Source organism: Bubalus bubalis, chromosome 13 (assembly GCF_019923935.1).
Source record: "Bubalus bubalis isolate 160015118507 breed Murrah chromosome 13, NDDB_SH_1, whole genome shotgun sequence".
In the NCBI taxonomy this organism is placed as follows: domain Eukaryota; kingdom Metazoa; phylum Chordata; class Mammalia; order Artiodactyla; family Bovidae; genus Bubalus; species Bubalus bubalis.
This window is the reverse complement of record NC_059169.1, coordinates 28,751,874-28,776,179: the sequence shown is the minus strand read 5'-3', so window position 1 is coordinate 28,776,179 and position 24,306 is coordinate 28,751,874. Positions and strand designations below refer to the sequence as shown.

The 24,306-nt window shown below is 36.7% G+C and overlaps 1 pseudogene; it reads left to right on the top strand.

Moving 5' to 3' along the window:
• Nucleotides 1–8,400: 8,400 nt before the first annotated feature.
• Nucleotides 8,401–10,748, top strand: LOC102414496 (annotated as a pseudogene).
• The last annotated feature ends 13,558 nt before the right edge of the window (nt 10,749–24,306 follow it).

Genomic DNA, 24,306 nt, shown 5'->3' with positions numbered 1-24,306 from the left:
AACATGGGGAGAGGGGAGGAGATGGTGAGATGTATAGAAAAGGTAACATGGAAACTTACATTAACATATGTAAAATAGAAAGCAATGAGAATTTTCTGTATGGCTCAGGAAACTCAAACAGGGGCCCTGTATCAATTGAGAGGGGTTGATGGGGTGGGAGATGGGAGGGAGGTTCAAAAGGGAAGGGATATATGTGTACCTATGGCTGATTCATCTTGAGATTTGACAGAAAACAACAAAATTCTGTAAAGCAATTATCCTTCAATAAAAAATTAATTAAAAAATAAAATTTTATTCCAAGATAGTTAGAGAAAGCCAACACCAACATTCCACATTTTGATATTGTAAAAACACTAATCAAATGATCATTTAGTATATTCCAAATGAATAAAGATGTTTTAATTTTTAATTATTAAGGATAATTTAAGAAGACCTGGAGGAAAAATGATAATTTTGTAGTTTGTGACTTTATTAAGATATCCATACCGTCTTCCATAGTGCCTAAATCAATTTACATTCCCACAAGTGTGCACACCCTCACACCTCACACCAGTGTGAGGTAATATCTCATTGTGGTTTTGATTTGCATTTCTCCAATGAACAAAATGCTGCCATACTGTGTAAATCGTTATATTTAACTGGCAAAAATTTTATAATTTTAAAAATCAGGGTTTAAAATTGTATAGATTTTTGAAACTAATATTAGTAAACTATATGTTTCCAGACACTGTACATAAATTTCTAATAAGTATGTGGTTAACAAAGATATTTTCATTAGATAAATTTAGAGAAAGGTGTTTTTGATATATCATCATAATCTACAAATTATACTCTGTCCCCAGAAAAGTTTTAACTGTTTGAAATACAGATAACTAGTGTTTTTGAGTTAATAATGTGGAATATGTCATGAGAAAATAAAAACCTAAGATCCACAAAATGTATTTTTTATTAATAAATTATTTTTCTGGTGAGACCCCAATACTGTAACCACTAGCATATTTGATACTTAAATGAAGTAGAAATACATTTAAATTTATCAATCAGTGTATCCACATTTCAAGTGCTCAATCACTGAATATGACCAGTGACTATCATATTGGACAGTATGGTAGACTATTTCCATCATTGCTGAAGAAATATTAAGCAATGCATTGGGAGAGATTATTTTTGAAAGTACCTGCTGAAACTCCAAAGATGCTACATTAACATATTTCTTTTCAGTTACTACCATGTAACATAGGACAATCAGAATTCTATGCTCCAGTTTCCTCCTCCAGAAAATAACCCTACTAAGATTTCCTGTCTCCAAGGGTTCACATGAGGGTTAAATGTGTAATGCAGGTAAAGTGCCAAGTGTACTTATGTGGTATATGTAAGTGCTATTGTGGAAATAAATAGTTACCCTTATTCTATGAAGAACCATGGAACACTTTGTTTCTTAATTGTCACAATTTAAAAATCCCTCCTACTTCCCAGGTACATTGTCATGTTGATGAGAATTCTTTCTTTCAGCCTGCCTCTAAGCTAAACTACTATGCCAACCCATTTGCTTTCCTTAGACACAACACATACACACACACACACCCCCACAGTGGGAGCAAGCCCAGTGTCCAACTTCTGTCAATTCATGCTTTTGCCATTTTACTACAAGTCATGGTGTCCACATGAGCCACAATAAGCCCCAAAACAAGGTTGAGCCTATAATTTGTCTTCCAAATGAGGTTAAAGTGAGCATAAATATTGTTTTAGAGTACAACCTTGAAGTGGAAATTATCCAAAGCAATGTGGTAAATTAGGGTTATTCTGAGTAATCCTTTTAGCCCCAGAAGAGGCAGAGTAGAACCTGAAGTCCTTGACCTATTGCTTTCTCTGTAGTGCCCTAAATGAAAATTCCCACCTTACCATTTGATCCTACATCCCTGGACACTGACACTCCAATTTCATAGATGACACACATGGCGTTTACTCAAAAGCAGGGTGAAGGTAGAGTAGGTTTAATACGGTGAAGTTGCTATTCATTTTCTCTCTAGCTTTTTCTCATCACTTAAGTTTTTTTTTTTCCTTCTCTTTTCTTGCTTCAAATTTCCTCAGTACTATAATGAAGTGAAAAATGTACAGCCATTGGCACTTTAATCATTATCAAAATATACAGAAGGATTACGTGACTTACTGTGTATTATCCTCTAATCACTGTTTATGATTCTCAAGGGCCCAGAAAGTGCCCCACAGTCTGTATGTAGAAGTATCTACTTGATCTGCCTTGATTTAAAGGAACGTGACCTTACTGTTTTCTGCATAAGCAGGGATGAAACAGCATCTCTCGACACTAGTTCTGCATCTCTAGACACTGGACGCCATTTCCTGCTTGCCAAGATTTCCACGTTTTATATAAAGCACATATTCACCCCTTCTTGCAGCATCTTCTACTACACTCTAGCCTCTGGGTGCTTACATTTCAGCAGTTCTTTGTGCTGTGATAGTCACATACCAGTACTATTTTCTGTGGTTTTCTATTGACTTAGCTGCATGCAATTTTCTTAATTATCACCATCACTTCCCATTGTTTATTTCTCTTTATATTTCTCCACAAATAAATATTGTTAATATACACATTATATACCTTTATATCCAGAAATGAGAAGTGAAATGTTTAAGCTTGTCATGATTTACTTTCCAACTGGAGAGCTGTTAATAATGTCAGATTACATAAAACCCTGTTAACATAATGTGATTGGGCATTAATCTATATCAAAGCAATCTTTTTGTAATAATTTCCCAAGTAACTGATTGTTGTGTGCACAGATCTTCCCCAGGTACATAAAATAGACTTTGAAATATATCTTGACCGACCACTCATTACCTCCTTCAGTGATGAAAACTCATCATATTAAAGACAAATTTCACATTATGCAGTTTTATTAAAAGGTAGTATGTTTTTCACTACTCTATTCTTATATGTCTTCACACAAATTATCATATATCACTAATGACAGAATTTAAGGAGGCCACATTTCATTTTAATTAATGTCACCATTACCACAGTGACACCTGCATAAAAATATACAAATGATCTATAATGAGTTATTTTTTTAAACAATGTAATTATTGAATACTTACTATGAGTTATACACTATGCTATGTTTAACCTTTGCATATTTGTTTAGCATATGCAATAGAAATTAGTGAGTCTTCATTCTTCATAGTTGGGTTACACAGATAACTACCTTCACTTTTAGAATATTTTATTTTCATAATGATGAATGTACCCTGCTAGGTCATACCTGTGTTATTTATGACTGCTAATGTTTAAGCTGAATTAAATCTACTTTAATTGAACATCTTGAGTATAAATCCTATATGCTCATAAAAATGAACTGTAATCTATATCAGATAATGATCATTTTAGAGGTGCAATTTTAAATGATCTGAAAATTTTGGTGTCTTATTGCTTCCAGAATGGGCTACATTATTTGACTTATTGTTCTTTTCCAGGGAATAAGCTGGAATGTTAGGCACAAACTCCATGATATTATAAAAAACTTATTGGGGAAGAACAGGAGCTTGTGTTCAAGGAAGCAACATTAGGCTTGTATGAATTGGATGAAATATTTTTATTTTATTTTTGTAGGTTTGGTAATTTACACACTAATTTCCAAAGTCCTTCATGGTTTGTCATTCAAAGGCTTCAGTTCAGTTCATTTCAGTTGCTCATTCACGTCTGACTTTGCAACCCCATGCACTGCAGCATACTAGGCTTCCCTGTCCATCACCAACTCCCAGAGTTAGTCAAACATATGTCCATTGAGTTGGTGATATCATCCAACCATCTCATGTTCTGTTGTCCCCTTCCACTCCTGCCTTCAATCTTACTCAGCATCAGGGTCTTTTCAAATGAGTGTTATTTGCATCAGGTGGCCAAAATATTGGAGTTTCAGCTTCAGCATCAGTCCTTCCAATGAATATTCAGGACTGATTTCCTTTAGGATGGACTGGTTGGTTCTCTTTGTTGTCCAAGGGCCTCTAAAGAGTCTTCTCCAACACCACAGTTCAAAACCATCAATTCTTCAGGGCTCAGCTATCATTATACTCAAACTCTCACATCCATCCACCAGACAGTTCAGTCGCTCAGTCGTGTCCAACTCATTGTGACCACATAAACTGCAAAACGCCAGGCCTCCCTGTCCATCACCAACTCCCAGAGTTCACTCAAACTCACGTCCATCGAGTCGGTGATGCCATCCAGCCATCTCATCCTCTGCCATCCCCCTCTCCTCCTGCCCCCAATTCCTCGCACCATCAGAGTCTTTTCCAATGAGTCAACTTTTCGCATGAGGTGGCCAAAGTACTGGAGTTTCAGCTTTAGCATCATTCCTTCCAAAGAAATCCCAGGGCTGATCTCCTTAGAATGGACTGGTTGGATCTCCTTGTAGTCCAAGGGACTCTCAAGAGTCTTCTCCAACACCACAGTTCAATAGCATCAATTTTTCGGTGCTCAGCTTTCTTCACAGTCCAAATCTCACATCCATACATGACCACAGGAAAAACCATAGCCTTGACTAGACAGACCTTTGTTGGCACAGTAATGTCTCTGCTTTTCAATATGCTATATAGTTTGGTCATAACTTCCCTTCCAAGGAGTAAGCGTCTTTTAATTTCATGGCTGCAATTACCATCTTCAGTGATTTTGGAGCCCCCCAAAATAAAGTCTGACTCTGTTTCCACTGTTTCCTCATCTATTTCCCATGAAGTGATGGGACCAGATGCCATGATCTATGTTTTCTGAATGTTGAGCTTTAAGCCAACTTTTTCACTCTCTTCTTCACTTTCATCAAGAGGCTTTTTAGATCCTCTTCACTTTCTGACATAAGGCTGGTGTCATCTGCATATCTGAGGTTATTGAGATTTCTCCTGGCAATCTTGATTCCAGTTTGTGTTTCTTCCAGTCCAACGTTTCTCATGATGTACTCTGCATATAAGTTAAATAAGCAGGGTGACAATATACAGCCTTGATGAACTCCTTTTCCTATTTGGAACCAGTCTGTTGTTCCATGTCCAGTTCTCACTGTTGCTTCCTGACCTGCATACAGGTTTCTCAAAAGGCAGATGAGGTGGTCTGCTAGTCCCATCTCTTTCAGAATTTTACACAGTTTATTGTGATCCACACAGTCAAAGGCTTTGGCATAGTCAATAAAGCAGAAGTAGATATTTTTTTCTGGAACTCTTTGCTTTTTCGATGATCCGGCAGATGTTGGCAATTTGATCTCTGGTTCCTCTGCCTTTTCTAAAACCAGCTTGAAGATTTGGAAGTTCATGGTTCACATATTGCTGAAGTCTGGCTTGGAGAATTTTGAGCATTACTTTACTAGCATGTGAGATGAGTGCAATTGTGCAGTAGCTTGAGCATTCTTTGGCATTGCCTTTCTTTGGGATTGGAATGAAAACTGACCTTTTCCAGTCCTGTGGCCACTGCTGAGTTTTCCAAATTTGCTGGCATATTGAGTTCAGCACTTTCACAGCATCATCTTTTAAGATTTGAAATAGCTCAACTGGGATTTCATCACCTCCGCTAGCTTTGTTCGTAGTGATGCTTTCTAAGGCCCACTTGACTTCACATTCCAGGATGTCTGGCTCTAGATGAGTGATCACACCATCGTGATTATTTGGGTCGTGAATATCTTATTTGTACAGTTCTTCTGTGTATTCTTGCCACATGAATACATCCATGTCACATCCATCCATGACTACTGGAAAAACTCAAGTGACATGAGTCATATCCATCCATGACTACTGGAAAAACAATAGCTTTGACTAGACAACCATAAAATAATGTCTCTGCTTTTTAAAATGCTGTCTAGGTTGGTCATAACTTTTCTTCTGAGGAGCTGCTGCTGCTGCTAATTCCCTACAGTCATATCCAACTCTGTGGCCCCATAGACGGCAGCCCACCAGGCTCCCCCGTCCCTGGGATTCTCTAGGCAAGAACACTGGAGTGGGTTGCCATTTCCTTCTCAATGCATGAAAGTGAAGTCGCACAGTCGTGTCCGACTCTTAGCAACCCCATGGACTGCAGGCAGCAGGCTCCTCCGCCCATGGGATTTTCCAGACAAGAGTACTGCAGTGGGTTGCCATTGCCTTCTCCGCCTCCAAGGAGCAACTGTCTTTTAATTTCATGGCTTCACTCACTATCTGCAGTGATTCTGGAGCCCAAAAAATAAAGTCTGCACTGTTTCCACAGTTTGCCCATCTATTTGCCATGAAGTGATTGGATCAGATGCCATGATCTTAGTTTTCTGAATGGCTTTGAAGGCATCTTTACCACTGAGCAACCTGGGAATACCTGTATATGTATGCGTGTGTATATTTGATTTTTTTTTAATGTTGAGTTTTTTCCTGGATACATCATTATGTATACCAAAATTCATTAGAATTATTGGGCAGTTTGTTAGTGTTTCTCCATTTAAAAATATGTAATTTTCTTAGATTGACTTTAACTTGTAATGTAACATTTTATTTATCTTTTTTTTTTTCTATTCTGATTCCTTTCTTAATCTTTGTTGTTTTTCTGAAAATAAAACTAGTTAAAGGTAAACCATATAGGGTCACATATTTTTATACTTAAATTTTTCATCATTTGTTATGATACAACTGATTCTTTAGATATATCTGTTCAAGAGGAATGAACACAGAATACACCTTTTTAAAATATTCACGAACCCACTGTTACTTAGGTTACCATTCTTTCATAGAAGTTACTTTCTCATTAGTTTTGCAGAATATTCCCTGAAAACTTTCAGAAGCTCATATTTTTCAAAGTTCTGTGCCTCAAACTATCTTTGCTTCTTGTGTTTTGTTTTTCTCTTTTATTGGTTCTCAGTTTTCTTGTATCTAAAACAGATGATAAAATGATAAATCATATTATAGACAGAAAATGAATTTTTAAGTTTTTTAATAAAGACTGATCAGCAGTTTAAACTTCGGACAAATATGACCATGTTCTTCAACATCTGCAGAAAGTGTCAGGAAATTCAAAGTTTGTAAACACTTTTCTACACGGCATATTCAAAAATTCACAACACATATGATCATTACTTTTCTACACATTAAATAACATTAACAGTAGAAAGTTAAAAAAAAAATGGTAGCTATTGAAATCTATCTAGAGGTTCCCAGGTGGTACCATGGTAAAAATCTACCCACCAGTACAAGAGACACAAGACATGGGTTCAATCCCTGGGTTTGGGAAGATCCCCTGGAGTAGGAAACGGCAAAGCAGTCTGGTATTCTTGCCTGGAAAATTCCATGGAAAGAAGAACCTTGCAGGCTACAGTTCAGGGGGTCACAGTTGCAAAGGGTCACAATAGCAAAGAGACATGACTAAGTGAGCAAAAGCACAAACAAGCACAATGAAGTCTATAACCAGAACCAGGCTAGGTGGATAAGGAATAAATTTTGCCCTGAATTTGTTTTGCTAAACAGTATGATTTGATTTCTGAACAACTGACTGAAATATTGTGTGTATATATATATATATATATATATATATATATATACACAATATATACATTATATATATACATATACATGTATATATAAATATATATACAATATTTCAGTCAGTTGTTCAGAAATCAAATCATACTGTTTGAGATATATATATATATATATATATATATATATATATATATCTATCAAAGTTTATCCATACATTGTCTTAAAATGTATCCCATTCCAGAAGAGCCTTTCTTCAGGAGAACCTTACTTTGTGCCACCAAACCCTGTTTTGCCCAATGTTTTTGTAGCATCATTTATCTATTTAAACCTGGTTTTCCTCAAAAGCCAGTTTTTGTTTTCTGTTTAAGATGCTTCCCGAACTTAACCTATTTGCTAAATGATTTTAAATGAAGGAAAGTATTTGAAAATTATGTAATATTTTAATATTCTGCTTCAAAAAACCACTCTGCTTTCACATGCATGTGAAACCACATGCTTTCACATACTTTATTTCTTTATATAGATAAATAAAAGCCTAAAGGCAGGCCCTAGCACTAGCAAGAAAGTTGGGTATAAATGGCGGCCCACATACCATATGTCCAGATACTTAAAAGTTAAAATCCAGTTAACAGATTGTGAAATAAAGTATATTCTATCCTTCTGCCTTGACAAATATATCTTCATAAAGTCCTGGAAATCCAGGATTGAATTTTAAAATATTGGGCTTCCTATACTTCCAGAATAAAGTATGATATTATGTAGAGAGCCAACCTGCCTGCAGTCCACATTCTGTTCCCATCCATGGGTCCCTTCTGCACTGTGAGAAGCTCAGAACATATGCAGATGGACCAGTTGCCCATAAGACCAAGTTTTGTTCATATACCCTGAAAACAAATTGAGTTGGCCACTATGTCTGTGAACAGACCTGGGGTAAATGTCCATGCAAACTCTGGTATTGGTCTTAGAACCATTTGAATTTAGAATTTCACTCTCAAGTATCCCGTGTGTGACCTCCAAAAGTAGAGGCATGGGCTCTAAGTGGAAATTTTCCCTTGGCCAACGGGGAGTGGTATGGGTAGACATGGAATCTAGTAGGCTGCAAAACATGGGACTGATGCAGATGACCTTTCTCCATGCTGAAGACAGTGGTGCATTGATGCAGTTTTTGTCTCCAAGTGCACTAGTGAAAAATCCCAGATGCAATGAAACAGAAATGCTCACATACTGATTTAAGGTGATTAGAACATATTACTTCTCAAACTAAATTGAAGTTCACAAAGAGAAGCAAGAAGAAAGATACTAAGGGGATAAACACACTTAGGGAAAGGTACTTATTGGTGGAAGAATCTTACTATCTGAATCCTGAGATATGCAATGGTCATACTCCCTCTCAGTCTCTCTCTTCCCCTCTTTCTTTTGGCCTCTCCTTTACTATCTCTTCCTCAGCAGCTTCTCCAAATATGGCTTGGGTATAAGAATGAGAATAAAAATTTGAACAAATGGATTCCAACAGAGGCATGACTGGGCCAGTGACACACACATCTTTTACTACAATGATGCACAAAAATAAGTAAAATATGCTTTACCAACATCTGTAACTTGCCAATTTATTGAGCTGAGCTGGTGGCCAAAATAGAACTGTACTAAGTGTAATCAAACTCATGTCCATTGAGTCAGTGATGCCATCCAAACATCTCATCCTCTGCCATCCCCTTTTACTCCTGCCTTCAATCTGTCCCAGCATCAGGGTCTTTTCCAAGGAGCCAGTTCTTTGCATCAGGTGGCCAAAGTATTGGAGTTTCAGCTTCAGCATCAGTCCTTCCAGTGAATATTCAGGACTGATTTCCTTTAGGATGGACTGGTTGGATCTCCTTGCAGTCCAAGGGACTCTCAAGAGTCTTCTACAACACCACAGTTAAATTCACCAATTCTTCAGTGCTCAGCTTTCTTTGTGGTCCAATTCTCATATCCATACATGACTACTGGAAAAACCATAGCTTTGACTAGACGGACATTTGCTGGCAAAGTAATGTTTCTGCTTTTTAATAAACTGTCTAGGTTGGTCATAACTTTTCTTCCAAGGAGAAAGTGTCTTTTAATTTCATGGCTGCAGTCACCACCTGCAGTGATTTTGGAGCCCCCCAAAATAAAGTCTGTCACTGTTTCCACTGTTTCCCCATCTATTTCCCATGAAGTGATGGGACCAGATGCCATGAGCTTGGTTTTCTGAATGTTGAATTTTAAGTGAAATTTTTCACTCTCCTTTTTCACTTTCATCAAGGGGCCCTTTAGTTCTTCTTTGCTTTCTGCCATAAGGGTGGTGGCATCTGCATATCTGAGGTTATTGATATTTCTCCTGGAAATCCTGAATCTTGGAGGATGAAAATGTCCATCCTCCTCCTATTGCTCCACCACCAGTTGAAATCCCTGATCATTTTATAATGACACCAGACAAGTACCACATGAGCCATATTCTATCAAAGCAACACATCATGATGCCAGCACCTCCTTTGCAACATGTGCCGCACGAGCACTATAATCAGCCACACAAGGATATTCATGCTCCTCCAGCAGATCTGTCCCACTTCTACCTTGCTCAGTCAGGAAATCTTTCCTAACTGAACAAGGATTTAATATTCAACAAAATTCAACAGCAACTTAATAATTCTCCTGATTCAGGATGACTCAAATTCAGTTGCTAAAGAACAACCCTCTCCTGCCCTAGCATCTGCTCACCATCATCCTGAATATCAGGGTCAACCAATGGTCTCACACTCTTATCATATTATGCCTCCACAGCAACAATATGTACTACCCTGACCTCCTCAACTACCAATAAACCATTCAGTGCCACAGCCTCCCTAAGCCATAGGTACTCCTCACTTGATGTATAGCTGAGTTCCACCTCCACCAATGACCTCTGCTCCACCACCAATTACCCCTGCCCTGGGCATATCATTGCCCAGATGCCATCTTATATAAATCATCCTCCAGGTCCTCCCCCACCTCAACATGGAGGTCCTTCTATTACTGTACCTCCTCCTCACTGTTATAACCCTCACTCTTCACTCCAGTTCACTGAAGATCCAGGAACCCTGAGCCTTCTGTTTATACAACCAAGGGGAATGAGCCCTGGTATGTAGCCTGCACCAAGAGGGCCACCTCATCCTCTACAAATGCAGGGTCCTCATTCTCAAACCCCACTTTCTGAACTACATCATCCCTATCAGTCAAGATATGGACCATATTACCAATAATAATAGTATTCTGAACTGAAGGTATGATGAGGTAGCAAAACTTATATATAGTTAATCTTTTAATTAAGCCTTGACTGGGGAAGGAAAACACCTCTTACTGAGGTGGCTAAAAACATTTAGGGTCTTGTCTCTTGAAATGGTTTTAAATCTTGACTTAGGGTTGATATCAAGTACTATACTGCAGTGTGGATAAGTAGCTCAGTTGAGCACAGCTATACTTGAACATCTTTGTTCTCCTGTTGTGGTAAATTGACCCACAGGTGACCATTTGTAAAAATTTTGAAAAAAAATTTTCCATTGTTCTACTTTCAAAGGTAAACTCAATGTTTAATTTTTCTTCTGAAACATTTTGTTAATTTGTATAAAAAGATTAAATTTCAGTATGGCTGTAAAAGGCTATTTTTATGTGAATTTAAGTGCAGTCACATATTTTTTAAACCATGTGTTTTACCACTAATTTTTCAGAGATACAATAAAATCCTCAAAGTAAAAATATAAAAAGAAAACAAACAAAATAAAGCATCCTATAAGTGCATCTATGCTGCTAAATCGCTTCAGTTGTGTTCGACTCTGTATGACCCCATAGACGGCAGCCCACCAGGCTCCCCCATTCCTGGGATTCTCTAGGCAAGAATACTGAAGTGGGTTGCCATTTCCTTCTTCAATGCATGAAAGTGAAAAGTGAAAGGGAAGTCGCTCAGTCGTGTCCGACTCTTAGCGACCCCATGGACTGCAGCCTACCAGGCTCCTCCATCCATGGGATTTTCCAGGCAAGAGTACTGGAGTGGGGTGCCATTGCCTTCTCCAGTGTGCATCTATATATGTGGGCAAATAGATTACTTATTATCTCTGTTTAATTTTTCTTATTACTCTTGTCACTTTTTATGTTGCTTCTATCAAAATCGAGCATTTCCAAATAGTACGCAATCTCACATCATGTCTTAGGGTTTCCACCTCCATCTTAGAGTAAAAACTGTTTTTCAAATGTTTTTAATGATAAAATCCTTCATTTTTTCATATGACATTTAAAAATGTTATATATCAGGCATCACAAATTATGATGGAATAGAATTAAAAATGCTACAAAGTTATAAGATTGTTTTCCCTTACTTTTTAATCTGCCAATCCCTTGCTTTACCATCCCTCTCTCTCTCTTTGATCTGAAAGTCTATTGTCTTAACAAAACACAAATTACACTAAAGCAGACAACAAAACACAGGTATTCATCAACATACTTGACTTTTTTTTTCCAGTTATTTGAAATGCTCCATTGAGGAAGTATAAATTAAAAAACAAAGTAGAGAGAGATATCAAACTTAGCTCTGTCACTATGCTTTAGCAAAGGTCAAATTTCCACATATGAGATGTTTTAAAGAAAAGAATCAAGGTAGATTTTTAATGAAATGTTTAATATTCCTTTTATCAATCAAAAGGAATGAAGAGAATTTTATCTTTAGTTCATCAGTGATAAGCACTTCCACGCACTTCCACAGTTGCAATATAATTCATGACATGCTTTTATTCTAAATACTTGTCAGAATCTATTAAACATCATTTCTTTCAACTTTACCTTTCAACTAGAAGTGAACAAATAACTTTTGAATATTTAGGAGTTTCTAATTTCCAAAAGATCTTCGTTAATCCACGTTTAGCTAAAGCTCTTCATGCAATGAATGTCTGTTATTTAGAACTATATGCCCAGCAACAGAATGCTCCATTAACTTCTTGTATTTTTTTCTTCAATAAAAAAATTTTAGCAAAGTTCATAGGGTTCTAAAATTCTTTACAATAAAATCTTAAACAATTAATTGTTCACAATAATTTACATGAGTTATTTTCCACTTACCTTCTTATTTGTATTAATTTATACCTAGATGCAGGCTTCCCTGGTGGCTCAGTTGCTTAAAATGTGCTTGCAATGCAAGAGACCCAGGTTTGATCTCTGGGTTGGGAAGATCCCTTGGAGAAGAAAATGACAACCCACTCCGGTATTCTGGCCTGAAGAATTTCATGGACAGAGGAGTCTGGAGGGCTACAGTCCTTGGGATTACAAGTGTCAGACACAACTGAGTGATTTAACATATCTAGATACACTCACATGCAAATAAAATATTATTTATTTTTCAGTATGGTAGAAAATGGCAATATCAAAATCATTAGTATAATTAGAATCAGTTCAATACCAGATGTTATTATACTCTATTGTGTTTCTTTTCTTTTGATATTTTTGAAGTAGACAATTAAACTCAATCTACCCCACATTTCATAGTACATCATTGTCTTTGGTCTGTGAAAGCCTAATCTTTGCTTTGTTGGAAGAGTGTATGTCAGCAGTACTGGGGATAGTGTTGGGAAAAAAACCCTCATATTCCTTGGCCACACTCTAATGGTGGAGGCAGAAGAATGAAGATAGGTTTTTAATTTATGTCAGTAATAAGTGCTACAGAGAAAAATAAGCAAGAGAAGTGATTAAAAATGCTGGGACAGGGCAAAAGTGGAGTCTTGTCTGAAAATGATTCCCTGATAAGTCAATACATGTAAGAAGAGTGGACAACTCATGAGGATATGAGCATTAAAAATAAGGAATAATAATAATATCAATAGCTTTAAAAAAGAGAAACTGATGTCTAGGAATAATTCCGGTGCAGCTGATGCATCAATGATAGAGTGTTAGAAGATTAAACCATAGAAATGTGGGTGGGAAAATCATATTGAAATATTAGACCAGTTAAGTACTTTGGCTTTCACTCTCTTTGCAATGGGAAAGTTTGCATGGATTCAAGCAGAGAAGAGACATGATCTGACCTTAGTCTTTTGTAGATCCTTGTGTTGTGGTTGCATTGCAAAAATCACACCAAAGGGAGGGAAGGAAAAAAACAAGGACACCATTTGGATGCATTCACTAAATTCCAGGTGTTGTATTGTGAAATCTGAACCAGGATTATAGGAATAGAGGAGGAGTTTTGGAGGTATTAAATACATGGATCCTGGCCTCAGAGGACCTGGGTTCTAAACCCAATTTATAAACACAGTGTTAAGATATTATAAAAGTTACATAGTCTCTTCTAGTTTCAGGATCTTCATCTATAAATGAAGTTTATGTATGTAAAAATAAGTAATTGACATAAAGTATAATATTCAATAGAATTAAGTTAAATAATGTATTACATTTTTAAAATTCAATATGGATAGGAGGCAGGATGGAATGAATGAGAAAATGAACTAAGGTGGATATACTCAAAACCACTGATTTGTACACTTTTAAATGAATTAATTTTATAGCATGTGAATTATCACTTGATAATAAAATAATAGAAAATAAATGAGGATAATGGTTTTCTGAATATATATGTATTTATGTATACAGATCTTTTAGAACCGTAATTATGTTTCACATACTGAAAAAAAATCAAAAAGGGAAAAAAAAAAACTCAAAATTGAACTCAAATAGAAGTAAACAAATCATTCAATCTTAAGTAAATAACATAATCATAACACATTTTAACAGAAAGGAAGGACAAACTTAGATAAGTATGGAATAGAACATTCTGATCATCTATGTGAAGCTGAAGCCAAAAAGAACAGCATGCAAGTATGGTACTTCCATTAGTACATTTGTTACTCAGAACTTGATTTAAGAATTGAAATTGTTTTATTTTTTGAAATTGAAATTGTATATTCTAGGGCTTAGCAAATAAGTAAATATACTGTGTCTAAATATTTATCAAATACATTAGAGATGTCAGTATGAACTCTTGTTTATACAGCTTTATATATAAAGACAGACAGCCCATGGGGTCACAAAGTCAGACACAACTTAGCCACTGAACAACAATAGAGTGAAAGAGAGGTAGATTTATGGATGTATGTGAAGAAGATTTTTAAATTAAGTAATAAATATTATTTTAAGTCTTTCTCATATTGACTATTATAGTTTATTTTCATGTTATATACTCCCCCATTTCTTTAATATTTAGCTATATTTTATCACATAGAATCACTTAACAATGACATACATTTGATGAACTATTTTATGATAAGTCTGTTATATTGCAAAATTTTACATTTCTAGTCATTGCAAGGCAAAAGGAATTTTCCTCTAAATATACCATTATAATAAAAAAGTAAGGTATAGTGAGAATATACTCACTAGAGGGGTAGCTCAAATGGTACAGAATCTGCCTGCAATGCAGGAGACCTGGGTTCAACCCCTGGGTTAGGAAGATCCCCTGGAGAAGGATATGGCAACTGCTCCAGTATTCTTGCCTGGAGAATTCCATGGATAGAGAAGCCTGGTGGACTCCAGTCCGTGGGGATCCAATGAGTCGGACACGACTAAGCAACTAACATTCTCACACTTTCATAGCAAATATGAAGTAGATGCTATCTTTATATACAATTTGAAACATAAAGAAATGATTTTGATGGCCAACAAACATGAACAAATGTTCAACATCACTCATTATTAGAGAAATACTTATCAAAACTGCAGTGAGGCATCACTTCACACCAGTCAGAATGGCGATCAAAAAATCTACAAACAATAAATACTGGAGATGATTTGGAGAAAAAGGAACAGTTTTACAGTTACTGGAAATGTTAATTGATACAACCACTATGGAATACAATATGAGGATTTCTTTAAAAACTAGGAATAAAACTACCATATGACCCAGCAATTCCACTACTGGGCATATACCCTGCATGTGTGAGTGCTAAGTCACTTCAGCCATGTCCAACTCTGTGTGACTCTATGGACTGTAGCCGACCAGGCTTCTCTGTGCTTGGGATTTTCCAGGCAAGAATTAGTTCAGTTCATTCAGTCCATCAGTCATGTCTGACTCTGTGACCCCATGAACTGCAGCATGCCAGGCCTACCTGTCCATCACCAAATGCCAGAGTCTACCCAAATCCATGTCCATTGAGTCGGTGTTGCCATCCAACCATCTCATCCTCTGTCATCCCCTTATTGTCCTGCCCTCAATCTTTCCCAGCATCAGAGTCTTTTCAAATGAGTCAGCTCTTCGTATCAGGTGGCCAAAGTACCCTCCAAAGTATTGGAGTTTCAGCTTCAACATCAGTCCTTTCAATGAACACCCAGGACTGATCTCCTTTAGGATGGACTGGTTGGATCTCTTTGCAGTCCAAGGGACTATCAAGAGTCTTCTCCAACACCACAGTTCAAAAGCATCAATACTTCGGCGCTCAGCTTTCTTTATAGTCCAACTCTCACATCCATACATGAATACTGGAAAAACCATAGCCTTGACTAGATGCACCTTTGTTGACAAAGTAATATCTCTGTTTTTAATATGCTGTTTAGGTTGGGCATAACTTTCCTTCCAAGGAGTAAGTGTCTTTTAATTTCATGGCTGCAGTCACCATCTGCAGTGATTTTGGAGCCCCCAAAAATAAAGTCAGCCACTGTTCCAGATGCCATTATTTTAGTTTTCTGAATGTTGAGCTTTAAGCCAACTTTTTCACTCTCCTCTTTCACTTTCATCAAGAGGCTCTTTAGTTCTTCTTCACTTTCTCTCATAAGGGTGGTGTCATATGCATATCTGAGGTTATTGATATTTCTCCCAGCAATCTTGATTCCAGCCTGTGCTTCCTCCAGTCCAGCATTCCTCATAATGTTCTCTGCATATAAGTTAAATAAGCAGGGTGACAGTATATACCCTTGACGTACTCCTTTTCCTATTTGGAACCAGTCTGTTGTTCCATGTCCAGTTCTAACTGTTGTTTCCTGACCTACATACAGGTTTCTCAAGAGGCAGGTCAGGTCATCTGGTATTCCCATCTCCTTCAGAATTTTCCAGAGTTCATTGTGATCCACACAGTCAAAGGCTTTGGCATAGTCAATAAAGCAGAAATAGATGTTTTTCTAAAACTCTTGCTTTTTTGATGATTCAGTGGATGTTGGCAATTTGATCTCTGGTTCCTCTGCCTTTCTTAAACCAGCTTGAATATCTGGAAGTTCACAGTTCACGTATTGCTGAAGCCTGGCTTGGAGAATTTTAAGCTTTACTTTACTGGTGTGTGAGATGAGTGGAATTGTGCAGTAGTTTGAGCATTCTTTGGCATTGCCTTTCTCTGGGATTGGAATGAAAACTGAACTTTTCAGTCCTGTGGCCACTGCTTAGTTTTCCAAAATTGCTGACATATTGTAGCATGTCATGGCACCACTATTTACATGATCATGGCATCATGTATAGTTAGGACATAGAAGCAACCTGGATGTCCATTGACAAATGAATGGATAAAGAAGTGTGGTACATTTATACAATGGAATATAAAAGTGAAGTGAAGTCGTTCAATTGTGTCTGACACTTTGCAACCCCATGGACTGTAGCCTACCAGGCTCTGAGGAGCCTCTCAGTCCATGGAATTTTCCAGGCAAGAGTACTGGAGTGGGTTGCTATTTCCTTCTCCAGGGGATCTTCCCTACCCAGGAATCGAACCCAGGTCTTCTGCATTGCAGGCAGATGCTTTACTGTCTGAGCCACCAAAGAAGCCATAATATTACTGGAATATTACTCAGCCATAAAAAGGAATGAATTGGGGTCAGTTCTACTGAGGTGGATGAGCCTGGAGCCGGTTATACAGAGTGAAGTAAGTCACAAAGACAAAAAAAATATAAAATAACACACATACATATATATGGAATCTAGAAGAATAATACTGATGAGTCTATCTGCAGGGCAGAAATAGAGAAACAGACAGAGAACAGACTTGTGGACACAGTGGGAGGAGAGGGTGGGATAAATTGAGAGAGTAGCACTGAAAAATATCTATTTCCATATGTAAATTAGATACCTCTTGGGAAGTTGCTATACTTAACCCAATACTCTGTAACAACCTAGAGGTGTGGGATGAGGTGAGAGCGGTGGAAGGGAGATTCAGGAGGGAGGGAGCATAACAGCTGATTCACACTGTTGTATGGCAGAAACCAACACAACCTTGTAAAGCAATTTTCCTCCAATTAAAAAAAAAATTTATAATCTAATGGAAAGCCACAAAATGTTTTCAAAGTAATGTCTATCATATCAGATCAGATCAGTCACTCAGTCGTGTCTGACTCTTTGCAACCCCATGAATCGCAGCACGCTAGGCCTCCCTGTCCATCACCAGCTCCTGGAGTTCACTCAGACTCACGTCCATTGAATCAGTGATGCCATCGAGCCATCTCATCCTCTGTCGTCCCCTTCTCCTCCTGCCCCCAGTCCCTCCCAGCATCACGGTCTTTTTCAATGAGTCAACTCTTCACATGAGGTGGCCAAAGTACTGGAGTTTCAGCTTTAGCATCATTCCTTCCAAAGAAATTCCAGGGCTGATCTCCTTCAGAATGGACTGGTTGGATCTCCTTGCAGTCCAAGGGACTCTCAAGAGTCTTCTCCAACATCACAGTTCAAAAGCATCAATTCTTCGGCACTCAGCCTTCTTCAGAGTCCAACTCTCACATCCATACATGATCACAGGAAAAACCATAGCCTTGACTAGATGCACCTTTGTTGGCTGAGTAATGGCTTTTGAACATGCTATCTAGGTTGGTCATAACTTTCCTTCCAAGGAGTAAGCGTGTTTTAATTTCATGGCTGCAGTCACCATCTGCAGTGATTTTGGAGCCCAAAAAAATAAAGTCTGACACTGTTTCCCCATATATTTGCCATGAAGTGGTGGGACCGGATGCCATGGATCTTCGTTTTCTGAATGTTGAGCTTTAAGCCAACTTTTTCACTCTCCTCTTCACTTTCATCAAGAGGCTTTTGAGTTCCTCTTCATTTTCTGCCATAAGGGTGGTGTCATCTGCATATCTGAGGTTATTGAGATTTCTCCTGGCAATCTTGATTCCAGTTTGTGTTTCTTCCAGTCCAACGTTTCTCATGATGTACTCTGCATATAAGTTAAATAAACAGGGTGACAATATACAGCCTTGATGAACTCCTTTTCCTATTTGGAACCAGTCTGTTGTTCCATGTCCAGTTCTAACTGTTGCTTCCTGACCTGCATACAAATTTGTCAAGAGGCAGATCAGGTGGTCTGGTATTCCCATCTCTTTCAGAATTTTCCACAGTTTATTGTAATCCACACAAAGGCTTTGGTATAGTCAATAAAGCAGAAATAGATGTTTTTCTGGAACTCGCTTTTTCGATGATCCAGCGGATGTTGGCAATTTGATCTCTGGCTCCTCTGCCTTTTCTAAAACCATCTTGAACATCAGGAAGTTCACGGTTGACATATTGTTGAAGCCTGGCTTGGAGAATTTTGAGCATTACTTTACTAGTGTGTGAAATGAGTGCAATTGTGTGGTAGTTTGAGCATTCTTTGGCATTTCCTTTCTTTGGGATGGTAATAAAGTAATGTCTATGGAATAGCATTTATTTTTATGGATTTATGGAGATCCAACCAGCCCATCCTAAAGGAAATCAGTCCTGAATATTCATTGGAAGGACTGAAGCTAAAAATCCAATACTTTGGCCACCTGATGTGGAGAACTGACTCATTGGAAAAGACCCTGATTCTGGGAAAGACTGAAGGCAGGAGGAGAAGGGGATTAGAGGATGAGATGGTTGGATGGCATCCCCGACTCAATGGACATTAGTGTGAGTAAACTCTGGGAGTTGGCGATGGACAGGGAAGCCTGGTGTGCTGCAGTCTATGGTGTCACAAAGACTCAGACACGACTGAGCTACGGAACTGAACTGAACTGATTGGAAGAAAAGTGAAAGTGAAAATCACTCAGTTATGTCTGACTCTTTGTGACCCCATGGACTACAGAGTCCATGGAATTCTCCAGGCCAGAATACTGGAGTGGATAGCCTTTTCCTTCTCCAGGGGATCTTCCCAACCCAGGGATCAAACCCAGGTCTCCTGCATTGCACATAGATTCTTTACCAGGTGAGCCATAAGGGAAGCCCATGAAAACTGGAGTGGGTAGCCTATCCCTTCTCCAATGGATCTTCCCAACCCAGGAATCAAATTGAGGTCTCCTGCATTGCAGGCAGATTCTTTAACAACTGAGCTATCAGGGAAACCCATATGTTGACATAGGGGTTGACATAGGACAAGAAAATATGTTCTTGCCAGTTATTATTTAATATTTATTACTTTTAAAATTATGTAGTCAAATTTATAATTTTAATTTTTTCCCACTGACTTTAGTTTTAAAGAATCTTCATACATAAAACTTAAAGAAAATGTTGCTTGTTTGTTTCCCTCTAGGACTTGTATAATTTCATTTTTATATTGAATACTGGATATTATTACATTATTATTAATAATTCAGACCTCATCCATTGGTGATGAGATATTAAATAAATGTAAGAAAGCAGCCCAAAGAGAGAAACTGTTAATATCTGAATCTATAATTGAGAGCTAAAGGTGTTGTAGACATTGTGAAAATGGATGAAAACAAGTCAAGTGGATAATGTGGGAAGGATTGATATTATTTATTAATCTGAAGCAGGATAGTATCTGCCTAGAAAACTTTTTCCTTTACTACCATCTATTGAAAGTTATTTTAATCACTCATTTTCTCCAAATTTTTCTTTATACAGTCTATTCACTCCCACTTGATAGCTGATTTTTCTTTAGAACTTTGGACTCTCTGCAGTTTCATCAAACTATGGCCATTGTGCCAATATTGTGGTTCTCTTTGAATATATGCATTTACTGGTTTGTTTGATTTTTTTTTTTTTCAGAGGAGGCTAGTCTTGTTCCTTAGTCACTGGTTTCCTGGAATCTTTAAAGTCCCTTACATTAAATCCACAATAGGTCTAGTGTTACCAGTGCTAGTAATAGAATACAACAAAATAATTATGCAATATTTTATAAGAAGAATAAACTATATTTTATGTATTATGTATTTTATGCTGACCACTGTGCTTCTAATAATTTAGACTAGGAACACATGAGCTATTTGGTGTTTGCATCAAAATATTAAGTCATTTGAGATTTGTGTCAACTAAAATCCCTAAGACTTTTTGATACAATCTGCTTCTTTGGCCATATGATACTTTGAAATTAATTTCATGGTTTTCATTTGTAGTTATTAAATGTCACTTGTAAATGTGATCTATTGTTCTAGTCTGTCAAAATCATTTTTGTATTACAGCTTTGCAGTGTTTCATGTTAACAACAGCAAAAGGTTACAGTATCTAATATGCTCTTAGTATGCTAAATCTAGGCCAATGATTAAAATATTCACTATACTAAGATCAAGTTTAAAAGTCTGATCAATTTTGACTGCCTTTACAGTTTGAAAATGATCCTCATACTTCTTTTTGATTGCATTACTGCAGACAGAACACCAGGATCACCAGCATGAATTAGGCAACATATCATTGATTTCTTATAAAGTTAAATACTCACTGAGAAAAAAAAAAAATATATATATATATGTATATTTATACCTTTATGCATAATTGCTGTTCTATTATCATTTATTGAAATAGTTTTCTGTATTGCCCAAATATATTCACAAAACATTACTGGTTTTATTCCATTATTTTCATAGTGGATGTGATGGTTTAGTTTGCTAAATCGTGTCTGTCTTGCGACCCCCATGGACTGTAACCCGCCAGACTTCTCTGTACATAGGATTTCCCAGGCAAGAATACTAGAGTGGGTTGCCATTTCCTTCTCCAGGGGATCTTACTGACCCAAGGATTAAACACAAGACCCTTGCAGGTGGATTCTTTACCTTTACCAGCTGAGCCACCAGGGAAAACAGCTGTTATTATAGTAACTCAGAAGGCAATGGCACCCCACTCCAGTACTCTTGCCTGGAAAATCCCATGGATGGAGGAGCCTCGTGGGCTGCAGTCCATGGGGTCGCTGAGGGTTGGACACGGCTGAGAGACTTCACTTTCACTTTCAAAACCTCATAAAGGTGACTAAATAGAGAGAAAAATTCTACCTAACTAAAATTAAAACCAATACACAAACCAACCAGGAAAGGGAAAGAAATAACCTATCAAAGATAAATTAATATTGATGATCTTAATATCCAAATATGTCCATCAGAAATCATAACAGATAGAAATGTAAAACTGGACACCCTTTCTACATTATATATAATGCATTATTTCATGGATGTTGAAAGCATAACTTTAAAAAAATAATTAGTATAATCAACTCAAAAATATAAATTTTATTGATTCTTTTAATTCATAAATAATACTTTGTGCTCAGTCACATCCAACTCTTTGTCACCCTATGGACAGTAGCCCACCAGGCTCCTCTGTCAATGAGGCTTTCCCAGCAAGAACACTGGAGTGGGTTACCATGTCCTCTTCCAGGGGATTTTTCCTACCCACGGGTTGAACGCGAGTCTCATGCATTGCAGGCAGAATCTTTACCACTGAACTACTGCGGAAGCCCAAAATACTTTAGCTATCAGTTCTTTAAAATAACAGTAAAATCAGAAGATGATACATACAACATAAGTGCATATTACAGTTGTGGTAAATCACACTGTGACCAATTTGCATGTAATTTGATATGCTGAATCATATAACACCAAGTTAGAACCAACACAGAGAACTAAGATCAATCATAATCGTTAATAAGATAAAATAATAAACCACCAAAAACTGACAAAGATTTCTATGGTGAGACTATAGAATCCAAATACATAGTGTACTTTTATTTTGTGCAAAATAAAATTGCTTTATTTTTATTTGTGGAAAAAAATCAATAAAGTAGCAATTTCAGTATTAATATGAACAAAAAGATAATTCAAAGAAGAAGATTTAAATGGAATTATAAGAATTATACTGAAGGGCAAAATATACAATGAATATATGAATTCTAAGCTTTTATAAATTTTAACAGATGGATCAAAATATATTCAATAAAATATAAATTCAAGGAATAAAGTAAAAAAAAAAAAAACACTAAATCTTTCCTAGATCATTTTAAAAACACAGAACATGATAAAGTTTGAAGAATATACTTTAAAACATTGATTTCATGTATATTATGGAAAATTACCTATTCATACACGAACTATATAAAAATGTATATGTGTAGTGGGGTTGGAATTTTAAAGTAGTTTTGTATTTGGCTCAACAGGTAGAAATATTGCATTATCTAATTACAATGCAATACTATTAACTAATAACAAAAAATCAAAAGCATCCCCCTAAAATAATACAACTGTACAAGCATTACCTTAAATAACTCTTGCATCAGTCAAGAGCTATAGATCCAAAAAAGCAAATAGAATGTTCACAAAGCAGTACTTAGAGGAAAGTGTTTGTCATAAATTATTATTATTAAATAGAAAGTAAATTTAAATCATTGAACTATTGAAATTGAAACACAGTGTAACTAATATTAGTTCTTTAGGAAGCAGATACTATATATATAAGAACAAATTAAGTAAAAATCATTACAAGCAAAGTAAATTTTAAAATCTAAGAAGTAATTCTTTTAAAATACTTTTGAATTGAAATATAGGTGTTTTCCAACAGTATATTTGCTTCAGGCATACAACGTAGTGAGGGAAAAAAATAATTCTGATAAGACTGAGCAATGGAAACTACAGAAATGACAAAACTATCAATATTAGGGATGGAAAATCAGTATAGTCACAAATATAAAGTACAATTCAAAGAACAAAAAATACTGTGTACATCGATATGCCATTATGTGTGGAACCTATATAGCGAGACATACTTTGTAAATAAATAAATATGTAAGATAAATAACTAAATCTGCACCAGAGAGACTTAAAACAACTCAAGTTATCACCTCTTGAAATACCAGCCTCGTTTTGTTACTTGTTATTAACCCACTACTACATTGTATACCTGAAAGCTAATATTGCTGTAGGAATTTTACGTGCTTCTGCTTTTCTTAGTCTTTCTCTTTTTCTCATTTTATGTCACAACCTATACAAACGTCGGAGGAGGCAATGGCACCCCACTCCAGTACTCTTGCCTGGAAAATCCCATGGATGGAGGAGCCTCGTGGGCTGCAGTCCATGGGGTCGCTGAGGGTTGGACACGGCTGAGCGACTTCACTTTCACTTTTCACTTTCATGCATTGGAGAAGGAAATGGCAACCCACTCCAGTGTTCTTGTCTGGAGGATCCCAGGGACAGGGGAGCCTGGTGGGCACGACTGAAGCGACTTAGCAGCAGCAGCTATACAAATGTTAAACTTCCTGTTTATTATCATCAATCCTCTTAGAGTTAGGGATATTCTTTCTGAATCTTTTATCATATATGATACATTTTATTAATACCTATTTCTATAATGCCTGACAGGTTGCATCCATACTTAATGCATTTTGTAGGTTCTATTTATATTTGAAATCTGATGGAGTAGTCATTATATATACCAGCACATCTTACGAATTTCATCTATCTGAAAGACAATTTTATTTTCTTCTATGGTATAATTAAACATACTTAAATAACTGAAGTCCACATTACAATGATGATGAATTAAAATGAATCATGTTGTATAAGAATGGAAACAAAATTATAGGTGCAAATGCATTTAATAATGTAGATTTAATAAATAATATAGTTCTTATCAAATCACTATTC